Source organism: Notolepis coatsorum, assembly GCF_963971535.1.
Source record: "Notolepis coatsorum genome assembly, chromosome: 7".
Taxonomy (NCBI): Eukaryota; Metazoa; Chordata; class Actinopteri; order Aulopiformes; family Paralepididae; genus Notolepis; species Notolepis coatsorum.
The window spans coordinates 28,127,232-28,141,774 of record NC_140171.1 but is presented as its reverse complement, the minus strand read 5'-3'; the positions used below and the strand labels follow the sequence as shown (position 1 = coordinate 28,141,774).

Below are 14,543 nucleotides of genomic sequence, written 5' to 3'. Positions count from 1 at the left end.
ATTAAACGCAAGTCAGCATGTAGGCCTTACTGGGGATATAACCAGGGATTACTACATGATCACAACAGTAAAGGAGAACGATGTACTGTAGCAATAGCGTCCAAAATAGTAGGTTGTGGCATAGTAGATGTGGTAGTAGTAGTGGGGGCACACTACAGTGCAATAGTGGAAGTAGAGCAGCTGTCACAACACAATCTCAAAGAGAGTCAAATACAAATCTGCCAGTGTGACCACATTGTTCAGTGATAAAGCTTTAGGGTGCATTAGGGCTGGGAGATTAATGGAGTTCAAATTTTAATTCCGATTTTGGGCTTCCGCGATCATTAAAAGAAGATCATCTAAATAAAAACGATTATTATGCTGCATGCCGCATTGCTCTTATTTAGTCTTGTGTTGTAAATGCAGCGCACCCTTCTTTCACAGTGGTGGGCTCCGCTCCGCTCCTCCCCTCCACAACCCACCCCCCAGCCCAAACAGTAGTTTCAGCTGGTGTTGAGAGGGAGGAGGGGAGCCACGTTCCTCTAGTTGAAACGTCTTTGGTAACTTATAGAAGATGACAGAAAGGCAGCCTTTGGTCGAGAGAAGAAAGGTAAAAACAAATCCAGTCGTCGTCACATGACGTTCTCAAATCAATGAGTAATCGCTTTTAATAATCATGATTTCAATATCAAACAAAATAATCGTAATATTTGTATCCACTTTTTTCTCCTCTTTTTTCTATTTTTCTCCCATCCCAATTACCCGCTGTGCCAATTCTCCCCTCCTCTGTCTTGAACGTTGCTCGCATATGCCCCCCACTGGCCGGTTGTAGGGAGGATAGAAGCCTTGCATCACGTGTCCCCTCCGATACATGAGGAGGCAGCCTGTCACATCTTTTCACCTGCCAGCGCGGACTCTCATTGGAGAGGTGTGGGAGGCTCACACTACCCGCGCCATTTCCTGTCTCTGCTGTGCAGCAGGCGTCCCCAACCGACCTGTAGGAGTCGCTGTCCACATTCCAGATTACCACCCATCGACTTCCACCCGCTAACTCTGCCAATTGAGTTAGTATGACGACTGGCCCAAGCCGGAGGCAACGCCGACAGCCGGAGTCAAACCCGGTGTCTTGCGTTGGTGACGAGCGCAATGTCCGCTGCGCCACCCAGCCGCCCACAAAATAATCGTTATTATGATCTCTGCCATAACACTGTAGCCTGCTGAGAGCTAGCAAATTAACCTCCTCTGCCTTGTTTATGTTTATATGGAGGGACCTTGGCTCTGACCTGACACGTGGGTGGATCTTCACGTTTTGGACCAAGCTGCCAGGCTGTATCTCACTATAATTAAACCTATCCCTGCCTTACCTCAACCTTACCGGGCACAACCAGGGTACTTTTCCGGTTGATGGGATCTTGATCGACGCCCTTACAGTATTTATTCTGTAACCTTATGTGTGCTGGTGACATTTCACAAGTGACAAGTCTGAGCTCCACTCAAAACGACAAACAATCTAGGCTATGTCAAAATACAAAAAATATATATATAGCCCAGTCTATGTGGTCATGACAATAACATACATTACCCCACTGTAATATGGTGGTATTGTGGTAAGTTACCATTATAGCCCTATAGCTTAATGCACTCCTGTTTTGCAATACTGGCAAGTGACTAAGAGCGTATTATTCGGCTGCCTAGTCTGCTTGTCTTTAGACATTGCATAGGCCTCAGTATGCAGGGAAACTCCTGTGCTAGGTTATGCAGATAACTCACCACTGTTAGGCTTAATGATGTAAAGGGCCCGGGAGAAGCGGTGTTAACGCTGGTCATCTGTCACCATGATAACACACAGGGAAGGAAAAGGAAGAACACATTCATAGCTTAGTAGGTTCTGTATCGCTAGTGGCTTAGCTTGGCATCGCCTTCTGCACTATCTCGCGTACGTGCACGCGTACTGAATAAACCACAAATGTACCTCTAATACCAGTATTAGTCTGACCACACCCCTCATCAGCTTACCTTCATAAGCAGGTGTGTGGTCACCTGCTCTCCTCCTTCTCGCTTTCACCACAAGGAAGAGGTGCCTCGGTAGATCCCCACACTTGACACCATGATGGAAGAAATTGGATTAGGAACAGCTTGGGAAACAAGGATACGTTGACATCATATCTTTATTTTCTCTCTCACTATTTTCGAGAAAATACGGCGATATTGTCTTCGTACTGGAGTGTCTAGAAGATGATGATCATTCTACAAACCCTCCACCGGTTTTCGTATTGGGAGCACGCCGCTGCATGCTTCTCAACTGCAGTTCCTTGCTGTGTTTGTTGGGGTGAAACCTGTCAGGCCACAGCTGAACTGTCGGACATGCCGCTGTTGTGAGGAGCGGTGCGTTCCAGGTTGGGTGAGTAGTGTTTGCTGGCGGGCTCCACTTGTCTGTTAGTGCTATGGGGGCTACTAGACGAAGTTTATGGAAACCGGCCCCAGGCTAGGGTCCTTTGTTTAGCCGTCTAGGCGACAGAAGGCCTTGGTCTGGCGACCATTATAGTTTTAACTAGTGGGCCGCGACCATTGACACTGGTGATCCCTGTGTGTTCTGGACGAGTGGATTCTCTCTGTCACCGTGTTAAGACCCCATCTTTCATATCCAAATGAGAGTATTCCTTCACGAGGGGATATGTGCATGTAATGTGCGATAGCGGCAGATTCATGTTCAAAGTCAGCTATACAGGCCAGTTGGTACTGTGCTGATTCCGCCGGACGTGTTATTGTCACCGTTGTGAAGCGGTGTTGACGTCTTGTTTTCCCTTTTCTCTTAAAAAGTGAGGAGGTTTCAGAACGGCGGCCTGTCTGGGTGAGTGTTATGTCATTGTTTACATGTTCATAGCTTACGGTTAGCCGGTCGGTGGCCTGGCGCGGGGTGGCTTGGCTTCTCGCGCGCCGCCGGGAGCTCGCTCCTGATCGCGTGCGTCGTAGATCGGCGTCTCGCGAGCGGAAGCGATAGCACCCGAACGGCTGGAGCAGCCGTTAGCTTGATGCTATTCTGTTGAACGTGCTTTGATTTTTAACATGTTTTACACTTTTGACCACGACGTCATCCTTGACAGGGGATGTTCGTCAACCCTGCCCGAGCCTAGACGGGGATTGCGTCAACAAAGAGGACTGTAGCGACTGGTGGAGCGGCGACGCTGCCCGGATCGAACAACACGGGACGCTTGTGACTGCACTTCGCTGATCTGCGTTCCGGGCAGGTACGGGGTTGGCCAGACCCTCATAACACGTCTTCTGGTTTTACCTTGCTAAATGTATTGTGAATGACGGTGTTTTTTCCCAAAACGTGTGTTGTTGCAATGCATTTGAGATACGTTGCGGGTTGTGTGTGAGCTGTTTTTGTCACTGGCAGTAGCTTCTCCGTGCAGGTCGTGATGTATTGATCTGGTTGTTGTGTGAGAAACATCATGGTGTTTATGTGTACCGTGTACTCACTACTAAGGCAACTAACCTATGAAGCTATGCTTGGTGACGAGTGAGTAAAAGAATGTTCTTTCTCAGACTGTAATGACAATGGACAGTGAGTTCACACATTAACAGGTTTTCCTGTTTTAACTGGCCGTATTGTGGGTAAAATAGGAGGATTGTGTTTTTCCCCCCCGGTTCCCTGGGGACTTTATCACCTCCTATCAGACATGTTGTGCATTAATTGTGTCTTTTGTGTGGTAGGGATACGATGTAACTCTCAGCTTGATTGCTGAGGTTGTGCTAATCTGCTGGAGAAACTTATTTCCTAAAGGGAAATTGGTTTGGTTGCTGTCATGTGGGCTTAGCAAGGCCTGTGGTCGATACTAATCAAGAATGATGTATTCTCTCATTGTGATGATGATGGGTTGTGTGTGTCATGTGACCTACAACTGGGTTGTACTGACCACAGAAGCACATGTGTATGTTGGACCGGGGTTCTTAGAGCCCTCTCTATTCTGTGTTTTTCCTTAGTAAAAATCAGATAGCAGGTTAGCTCGTGCGCTGTGTGGAGCTGTGAAACGCTTCATAGAGTTGACTATGACTGTGTCATATTCTCTTTTTGTCGTTACGTCGTATCATGGGTGTGGGGTCGTAAAGGGGTGAACTGGTAACCTTTCCTCTCCCCGTTGTTCTGTCGGTCAGGGGTACACCCCCTGTCCTTCAAGGTTCCCGTCACGTGGCGGTTCGGCACGTTACGGGGGGGGGGGGGGGAGGGAGTTCCTGGTCCCACGGCCTGGTATATTGGGCGTGTGCACCGCAGGAATTCCCCCGCCATAGAGTACGTCACCGTGCGCGTCTCTGTTGGTAGGACTTCCGTGTGCTGTTCAGGTCCATGTGATGGATCTGTTTTCAGGGGGGGTGGTCAGGGCTCCTCCTCACCAAGCGCCTACTCAGGCCTTCTGTGAGTTCGGACTCCTTCTTCCATGTGATCCATGTGAGGAAGCCTCCATCAGAGTACAGAGCCTTCCTCCTCAGATTGTCAAAGTGAGTGGACCCTCTAGAAGGGTCCTTTTCTATTGTATGTATATTCGATTCAATTCGTTTATTGAGTGTGTATGGGTTCGGTGCCTCTTCCCCGGAGGCCCTAAAACCAGTTTTTTACATGGCTCGAGGTGCAATATATTCTTTTCAATCTGTACAGCTCGCGTGGGAAGTCTCTCTGGGGATCCCCGTCTCTTTCCTATGGGAGGGTGGTGGGATGTAAAAATGTGAACATTTTTTACCCCGGCTGTGTAGACTGGGATACATACTGTTGATGCTTCCTTCTTTCTATTCCAGAAGTGTTGGAGTTAGGGAGTGTCACACCCCTCTTGTCGTTCCCCTGGGCGCCTTGGGGATTCAATGGTAGGTCTAAATAGCCTGTTCATTGATGGGGGTGTGTCCCGACGCACGTATAGTGCTAGCTCGCTGTAAACAGGCGATTGACTGGCACGCCTTAGTTGCTTGTGGTTGAAACAGCGTTTTTATAAAGCAACTGAGATGGGGGTTTTTCCTCTTCCGGCGACCACATCCCATGACCTGGGTGGGTTGTCGACGGATCCTCGTTCATGTCTGGGGGATGATGACGGGATGGATCTGAACATATGTAGTGGGGTCTCACGCCCTTGGGGTGGGCCACCAGGCGCGGTTCGTCCCGACGTCTGGGTGGCGCCTTCTTTTCATGTTAAGATCAACACGCATATCTGCCCTTTTCCTGGGGCATGTCGGCGTGGTTAGGGCACGGGACTGGTTCTGGTCACGCTGGTCCAGATCAGTTGAACCCGTTGTCCGCCGGGGATGCAGATCTGCTGTTCTGGTACCCTGAGGGACTTGGGCTTTTTTCAGGGGGAAAAATGCCAGGTCGGTCTGGGTGTCACAGGGTTAAGCGCTATGGAGACCCTGGTTGGGTATGTTTTTACTCAGCACTGTCGTCATGGCTTACAGCCATGCCATTCTGTACGCGCTCGATCTCGTCGGATCTCGGCCGCTACACAGGTTGGTCCTGGTTAGTACTTGGTTGGGAGACCGCCGGGGAATACCAGGTACGGTGTGCTTAGGGGCTGGTTCTCCATTGTTTTTCGCTCCTCTCTCACGCATGGCGAAGAGGGGCCTGTGGGGGTGGTTTTTTGACCTCCTCTGGTGACCCTGTGCTTCCCGTACCGCCAGGCCCGGTCCGAAGTGATGTTTGCGACCCGTAGGCCTGGGTTAACCCTTTTTGGAAACTGAAACACTTGTACTGCGGTATAGCCGGTGTATACCCGCAGGTGTGTTTTGGAGTTTTTTCTTGAGGGGTTATAGGAACAACCACCGCATTGGGTAACACCGAGGTGGTTGATTCCCTGGTGTGTTGGAGCAGTGTCAACTCCCGGGTTCACCGGTTGAGGGTGCCCCTGCACGTTCATGACGTCTGCCAATCGTGTCAGCCTTCTCTGCCTCGACCCCTCTGGGTGGGGGTTGTTAAATGGAGGCTTGGTCATGCAACACCGCCAGCTTACGCTCCTTCCGCCGGGGCGGCTGTGTTCAGCTGTCCCCTCTGGCGCCTGTCTCGTCCGCAGTCTCCAGGCTAGGGTTAACAGCCTGTTGCCTGGTTTTTCCCCGGTGCGCTGCCTGCTTCCGTTGGTTAACCTTTTTTGTGTGCTTACGGCCATGCTGACTGCCTATTCTGCAGGGTCAGTGTGCCAGGCGGTGTACTATTGGGGGGACGGGGCCCGCTCGGCTTACTGGCCTGGTTGGTTCCGCCTGGGAATACCAGGTGCAGTAACTGAGGGGCCTTTGTCCGAATACGCTGGCGATGTGGGGGGCGGGGCACTACGTGCCCACCTGGTGGGGTCTTGATGCTGGCATCATGGACTTCTCCGGGCCCCCATTCCAGGGAGTCCAGTCCTTTTGGTGGGTCTGGGTCTTCCTTCGTGCTCCGCTGCTACGGCCTTGCCACGGGGTTGGGTTTGCCCTTGACCCCGTGATTCTGGGGGCAGTAACGAGGTTGTTCCTCCGTTCGTTCCCGGGTGGCATGCGGGTTGTGCGTGTGTGTAGTCGTGGGTCAAGCCACGGTCTGCTCACCCTGTGCGTTGAGTTGCTTGAGTGCCTCTTCGCACGGTCGGGTCCGTCGCCCTCCCGTGACGTCCCTAATAGGGGGGCTACCCTCCATTAGGGGGGGTCGGGGGGGCTCGGCCCTCCCTGTTCTGATGGTTTTGGGGGGCTGTCAGCGGGGTGTATTTGTCAGCCAAGTGGCTCCGCTTGGCCTCCCTTGTGCAGAAGGCGATGCCAAGCTAAGCCACTAGCGATACAGAACGTTAGGTTATGACTATAACCAAGTTCTGTTAGCTAGGGGCGATGCTTGGCATCGGACGCCGCTGCAGCCCTTGTCCTCACCTTGTGGTGAAAGCTTGGGAAGGAGGAGAGCAGGTGACCACACACCTGCTTATGAAGGTAAGCTGATGAGGGGTGTGGTCAGACTAATACTGGTATTAGAGGTACATTTGTGGTTTATTCAGTACGCGTGCACGTACGCGAGATAGTGCAGAAGGCGATGCCAAGCATCGCCCCTAGCTAACAGAACTTGGTTATAGTCATAACCTAACGTTCTAGGTTGTGTAGTGCAGAGATGTCTTCCTCACGTGGCACTTGATTGGTGAAACCTAATAGGTGGGTTGGCTGTTCGATTATGGCAAAAATCATAATGGCGATTATTTTGGTCAATATTGAGATCATGATTATTTAACACGATTACTCATTGACTTTGGAAAGATCATGCATTTATTGAACTTAAAAAAAACTTTTTTTAACAGTGGATTTCCTTGAACTTTAAATATAATTCAACTGAAAAACAAAAACATGAACTGGCTCAAAGGCTTGACCTGGCTTAAAACATGACATGACTAAAGGTCAATTATCTTGTTTTCATAATGACTGGAAGCCACAATTGTAATTTAACATAGAGATAAATACAGACTGGGTCTATACTGTTTTCAGTGTGTAGTTTAAACACAGGTAGGACCTGGACCTATATTAAGGTGCCTAAGGGGCACTATTTAAGTTCCCAAGGGACACCTGAGCATGTGAGGCATGACAGTGTTGTCTGTGTGTGTGTGACTGTGTTCCAGGAATTTGAGTACTCAATGACGCACTGTTCCTAACACTGTGTTTCGCAACCAAACCGTCAGTCTGAAGGTGCTCAGTAACCCTGTTAGATGTGCTCATAATCTGTAGGATAATTGAGAATAGACCGTTTCAGGATCAAAACACAATATGCATGCATGATTTATGCTGCTCCTCCTTGGATACATCTGGTATCAGGGCTCAACTAAAGACATTCTTAGTGGACTAATATAGTCACAGGATTTGTTGACTAATGGATTGGGGTTTTAGGGATGCGATGCACCAATATGAACATTTTGGCTGATACTAACCAATAACCTATTGATACATTGTCTGTTATGGCCAATTTTGTACATAGTGAAAGTTATATAATAATAATAATAATAATAATAATAATAATCAACTTTATTTGTATAGCACCTTTCATACAAGAATTACAGCCCAAAGTAGTTCACAGCAGTGACGTAGACACAAAATATACATGAGCATAAAGTTGGCATAATTATTAGGGCTGACCTTCAAAGCTTTTTTTGGCAATCGAAGCTTCGGGGCCGAGCTTCGATTTTAATTCGAAGCTTCGAATCTTTTTTTTATTAATTATAATATATATATATATATAATATATATATATTATAATATATATATATATATTTTTATCTTATGTTGTGGGACTTGTACAGCACTTTGGTAAACTTTGTTGTTTTTAAATGTGCTCTATAAATAAAGTGGATTGGATTAATTAATTAAGTAGCCCCTTTCGTGACTGTGACAAGGTTTCACTCGGCTGCGCTGCCTGGGTGCAGTGGGGCTGCTCTCACAGCCAACGACATGACATTACTAGGGCTGTCAGTTTATCGCGTTAATTAGATTAATTAATTACACAGCAAATTATCGCGTTATGAAAATTTACTCAAAATTATTTAATTTTTTTTTTTTTTATATAATTTTTTTTTTGTATCATTCATTCCATAAGAATGTATAATACACATTTACACATTATTCAGCATGGGGGGGGGGGGAAGCATACAAATCAACTAATCAACTGACAAAGTCTACTGAGAGCAAACCGAGCAATTACAGTAAAGGACTGATGTCCTACGAGAGGACAGCCCCGTCTGGGGGCGATGGGTGAGAGAGTGAAATGGGTGAAATGTGTGCTACAGATCCTGAGGTTTGTTAACAGTGGTGCCCAGTAGGGCTGTCTCCGACTAAGGATTTGGATAGTCGACTTTGATTGGCCGAAATTAGCCGATAGTCGACTATTAGTCGACTATGAAATTCATTTTTTTGAACAAAATAAATATTCTTTTTACAATTAATTTTAATTTTTTTTTTATCATTCCATTTGGGCTGTGGGGGTGCTTAATGTCTGAAGGAGTCGACGGAAGGCTTCTTGTCCTCTGCAAAAGCATGCAATTGGTCCACTGATCAATATCATATCATATTTGTCTAGTCTAGTGTGTTCATTAGATGGGTGACATTTTCTTTCAGTGCCTCTGTGCCTGTTTTCTTAGGCAGTTAGCCTCTGGTATGCGTGCCATTAGCATTAGCCACGATTCTAGGCGTCTTTTCTTTTGGAAAGAATGAGAGAAAAAAATTACAAAAAAAGAAAAAAAAAACGAATATATATATATATATATATATTTTGCATTCGACTAAGAGGTTGGCAGTCGACTACGGCTCCTTTCGATCGATTAGTCGACTGCCCTAGTGCCCAGTTGACCAAAAAAAAAACAGGGCTTTTGAGGTGATGAAATCACTGCGCCCAGGCAGCAGTGGTTCGGTCAAATAAATAGTTCATATCTGCTTAGAAATGAAAATGTCACATTTATTTTTTTCACGCGGTAAATAGACAGGTCACAACATGTTTACAGGAACGTTTTGGAGTCATATTTGGAGTGTATTTCGTGACTGTTGGGAACTAGGCTACACTGGAACACCTACTTCCAGGGAATGATGCTAAGCTAGGCTAACGGTGCGGCTGTTCCCTAAACCTAATGCAATGCACAGAGAAGAAAAGGTATGCAATCTGCTTGTCTAACTCCAGGGTAGATGGCAAATAAGCAAATTTCCCCAAACGTTGGCGTGTTCCCTTAAGCTTGTACCTGTTAGGAGGGCAACATCCTATAGCTACACGGTGAGATCCTTGAACTAAATGAGACCTAAGTTGCTAATTGACTGAAATGTAGGACTAACCAATGAAAAAGCCATTGAAGCGGCCTGTAGGAGAATGATCAATCGAAGTGATTTGTTAATGGCTCTCTGGAGTGGCACCTTTTTACAAGCAGCTTGTCAATGGATAACAGTTCCTTCTGTGTGTGTGTGTGTGTGTGTGTGTGTGTGTGTGTGTGTGTGTGTGCGTGCGCGGGTGTGTGTGTGTCTGTGTGTGTGTGCGTGTATGTGTCTCTGTGTGTGTGTGTGCATGTGTGTGTGTGTGTGTGTGTGTGTGTGTGTGTGTCTCTGTCTGTGTGTGTGTGTGTGTGTGTGTGTGTGTGTGTGGAAAAATACTGGAGGTGTTCTGTAAGAAATACGCTGATCTGATTACAATTGATGGGCCTCTGTGCCCCTGAGCCTGCAATGGAACCCAGAGATAGACTTCCTGTTGCCCCGGAGACTGCCGGTACACCAGCCATTATGAATCCACTGAAGGACACAATTAAGCTACTATTACTGGTCAGTGGTCACCCTGATTGAGATACAAAGTCGGGAGTATGGCTAGAATTCATTAAAGGGGACAAACTTGTGTCCTTTTCAACAAGTTAGTATGGGTATACTATTCGAGGTCCCTAAACATGTCTGCAGTAAAAAATAAAATAAAAAGATTATGCATTCTAGCAGCCTCTATACCTCTCTGTTTCAGTCCTGTTCTCATTCTAGCAGCCTCCATACCTCTCTGTTTCAGTCCTGTTCTCATTCTAGCAGCCTCCCCAGTGATATGGACCCTATGCAATTTGCATACAGGCCAAACAGGTTCACTGATGCGGTCTCCCAAGTACTGCACAGCACCCTCTCTCACCTAGACCGCCAGAATGGGGCCTATGTGAGACTGTTGTTCATTGACTACAGCTCAGCGTTCAACACCATAGTCCCCACCAGACTGGTGGACATGCTGATCGAGCTGGGTCTGAGCTCCGCTCTGAGCGCCTGGATACTGGACTTTCTGAGTGAAAGGCCCCAGGCGGTCAGGGTGGGGGGTCAGACCTCCAACTCCAACACCATCACCCTGAGCATCGGGTCCCCCCAGGGCTGTGTTCTGAGCCCCCTGCTGTACTCACTATACACACATGACTGTGTGGCCAAGTTCAGCTCCAACTCCATAGTGAAGTTTGCGGACGACACAGTGGTGGTGGGGCTGATCTCGGACAACGACGAGAAGGCCTACCGGGAGGAGGTTGAGGTACTGGAACGCTGGTGCCAGGACAACAGCCTGCTCCTGAACATTGGTAAAACCAAGGAGCTGACCGTGGATTTTAGGAGAAGACAGCAGGGGACACACACACCACTCAGAGGATCTGACATGGACAACACACATAGACTCAGTTGTAAAAAAGGCGAAGCAGCGCCTCTACCACCTGAGACAGTTAAGGAAGTTCAGAGTACCGTACTTTTCGCACTATAAGCCGCACCTGACTATAAGCCGCAGCAGCTAAATTGAATGATGTGTACATATATAAGCCGCACTGGACTATAAGCCGCAGGTGTTTTAATGTTTAATTACCATATGTAATTAGCATTGGGACACAATACTGTCAGACAAATAACAAGAATTAACTCATTTACAAGTTGTATTAAGTTTAGCAAATAAGGGAACAGATAAATAACATTTCAATGCAGTCAAAAAAGCAATATTTTGATTTTTACATTTTCGGGTTTGGTCACGTCGAGTCACATATAAGCCGCACCGTTATATAAGCCGCAGGGTCGAAAAATGGGGGAAAAAGCCGCGGCTTATAGTCCGAAAAGTACGGTATCTGGGAAGATACTCCAGTCCTTCTACTCCGGAGCTGTAGAGAGCATCTTGACTGGAAACATCACTGCCTGGTATGGAAACAGCACGGCACAGGACAAGAAGGCCCTACAGAGAGTGGTACGCTCAGCCGAGCGTACCACGGGTATTGCACTACCAGAACCTGCAGAATAATGAAAGACCGTCACCACCCCAACAACAGCCTGTTCAAGCTGCTGCGGTCAGGCAAACGCCTGCGAACACCAGCAACTAGGACAGAGAGACTTCGGCTCAGCTTCTTCCCCCAGGCCATCAGAGCCTTGAACACTGAACTCTCCACACACAAGCACACATGAGCACTCACACAACACACACACTGTACACGCTCACACACTAGCAGCCACTTTAACATGAGCACACACACACTTATGCTGTACACGCTCACACTTATGGTCACTTTACAAAAGGAAAGGTCACTTTAAGAATAGTATAGTATAACTTAAGATTGTATAATATAGCATTGTATAGCAGTGTACATACAGACCCAGTGCCTCATCCGTAGCTAACAGTGTATTGCACTACCACAGGACCTAGCATGTCCTACCATGCTCTGTAAAAACAGTTGTACATATACCGATATGCCCTACTTTGATTACTTGTATTATTGCACAATGTCGTTCTATTGGATTCTTATTATATTATTATATTATTATTATTGTATTATGCACAATCGCTGTGGGCAAGACCCCCCCGCATTTCATTGTATACTTGTATGCCGTGACAATTAAAACTCTTGACTTGACTTGACTTGACTATACCTCTCTGTTTCAGTCCTATTCTCATTCTAGCAGCCTCTATACCTCTCTGTTTCAGTCCTGTTCTCATTCTAGCAGCCTCTATACCTCTCTGTTTCACTCATGTTCTCATTCTAGCAGCCTCTGTGTGTGTGTGTGTGTGTGTGTGTGTGTGTGTGTGTGTGTGTGTGTGTGTGTGTGTGTGTGTGTAGTGCGGATGTTTGCATAAAGTTGCTTGTGTTTGACGTCAGGATTTCCAATGTAAACACTTAGTTAGGTTCATTGATTCGCTTCAAAATGACTTGTTGAGAAGCATAGCATTGAAGGTAACCTCAAAACAGATTGTCAGATCGGATTTTATTGACACACATTACACCGTAGGATCATCAGCCAGGAGGAACATCAGTGTGTTTTATGATTATTATAACCCAGGCCATGTCCACCTCATCAAGCTAATGTCTAATTATGGCAGGACTAAAGATGCATGTCACCATCACTGCATGTTCAGATTGAAGCTACAGTATCACCCTTCAAGAACAATATGAGTGGCGGCTGGGTGGCGCAGCGGACTAAGCGCTCGTCACCAACGCGAGAGACACTGGTATCGAATCCGGCTGTCAGCGGTGCCTCCGGCTTGGCCGGCCGTCATACTGGCTCAATTGGCAGAGTCAGCGGGAGGGGAAGCCGGTGGGGTGGTATCCTGGTCGTTGTAAACAGCGACTCCTACAGGTCGGTCAGGGCGCCTGCACAGCGAGGGAGGGAGATGGTGAGGGTAGTGTGACCTCCCACACGTTACACCTCGCCAATGAGAGTCCGGCTGTCTCCTATCATGTCTCGGAGGAAGCATCTGATAGACTTCAGGGCGCCCTAGACCGACCAGTGGGGGGCACATGCGAGCAACGACCAGGAAGGGGAGGGGGAATTGGCATAACGACAAAAAAAAATTGGGATGGGAGAAAAACACAGAAAAACAGGAGGAGAAAAAGTAAAAAAAAAAAAGAACAATATGAGTGATCATCTTTTGAAATAATAATAATAATACGATTATCCTATTTATTTATGTAGTATTTCTTTGCAGTTCAGAGACCTGACAAAGGGACGTGTTCACTGGGTGTCACCCCTATTCTATTTTAGCCTCTTTATCTTCCTGTTACCTTATGTTATGTAAGTCTCCCCCCTAGGACACCCAGAATGTGGAAATGTGAACGACCCAGGGCTGAATAGATTAGCAGACAGAGAATAGTGGGACCTTATTTATACCCAGGAGAGGGTAGGGGGGAACAATAAAACTGGGGGGTTGAGTAGAGGGAACTTCAGAGGGAGGAGACAAGCTCTGTTTATCCTCCACAAGTGTTATTAAAAGAACCATCGGTCATCTTCACATCAAGCAGTGCTGCCTCGACCCTTTAAGGTTTGAACTCTATTAGCTACTGTACAGAGCAGACGAGGACAAACCAACCAGGTTCTCCACTGACCGCATGCAGCGGTCAGTGAACCTGACATTGATCATGTCCCCAGCTCTCTCTCTCTCTCTCTCTCTCTCTCTCTCTCTCTCTCTCTCTCTCTCTCTCTCTTTCTCTCTCTGTCATCTGTCTGTCTGTCTGTCTGTCTTTAGCTTTACGATGCTCCCTATCCCTGTTCATGTCTGTCAACCATAGGACATTGGTTTCTCCCCAATCTGTGTCTTTCTCTTTTTCTCTTTTTCTCTCTCTCTCTCTCTCTCTCTCTCTCTCTCTCTCTCTCTCTCTCTCTCTCTCTCTCTCTCTTCTCTCTCTCTCTCTCTCTCTCTCTCTCTCTCTCTCTCTCTCTCTCTCTCTCTCTCTCTCTCTCTCTCTCTCTCTCTCTCTCTCTCTCTCTCTCTCTCTCTCTCTCTCTCTCTGTGTCTCTCTTTCTCAGCATGTGTCTCTGTCTCTCTCTCGCTCTCTCTCTCTCTCTCTCTCTCTCTCTCTCTCTCTCTCTCTCTCTCTCTCTCTCTCTCTCTCTCTCTCTCTCTCTCTCTCTTTGCCGCCGTTCCGTTCCTCTTGTCAGCCAGGAGGACATGACTACTGTTAGGCTTTTGTTTACATCTGCGAGGCAGGAAGGAGTTCACGAGCAATTTGCTCCGTCGCGCTTCGCGCTCTCATTTCTCAGGAATTTGGTGTTGCGCTGCACACAGCCTCGCTACTGGTTATGTAACACAGAGGGTGGGAGGACAGGAACATGTGCAAGAGAGACTGGCAGACGGTGGGAGG

At 47.4% G+C, this 14,543-nt stretch overlaps 1 protein-coding gene across 2 annotated transcripts in view; it reads left to right on the top strand.

Moving 5' to 3' along the window:
- The window catches only part of rnf24 (ring finger protein 24), an 81,765-nt gene that overhangs the window by 13,741 nt on the left and 53,481 nt on the right, over positions 1 to 14,543 (top strand). The window contains exon 1 of one of the 2 annotated variants that reach the window (XM_084318138.1): positions 3,190 to 3,227. The exons of the other annotated variant lie outside the window; for it this stretch is intronic. The gene's annotated coding sequence lies outside the window, so the exon portion shown is untranslated. Of the gene's footprint in view, positions 1 to 3,189; positions 3,228 to 14,543 lie in introns of those variants that run through there. 2 annotated transcript variants of the gene reach the window in all.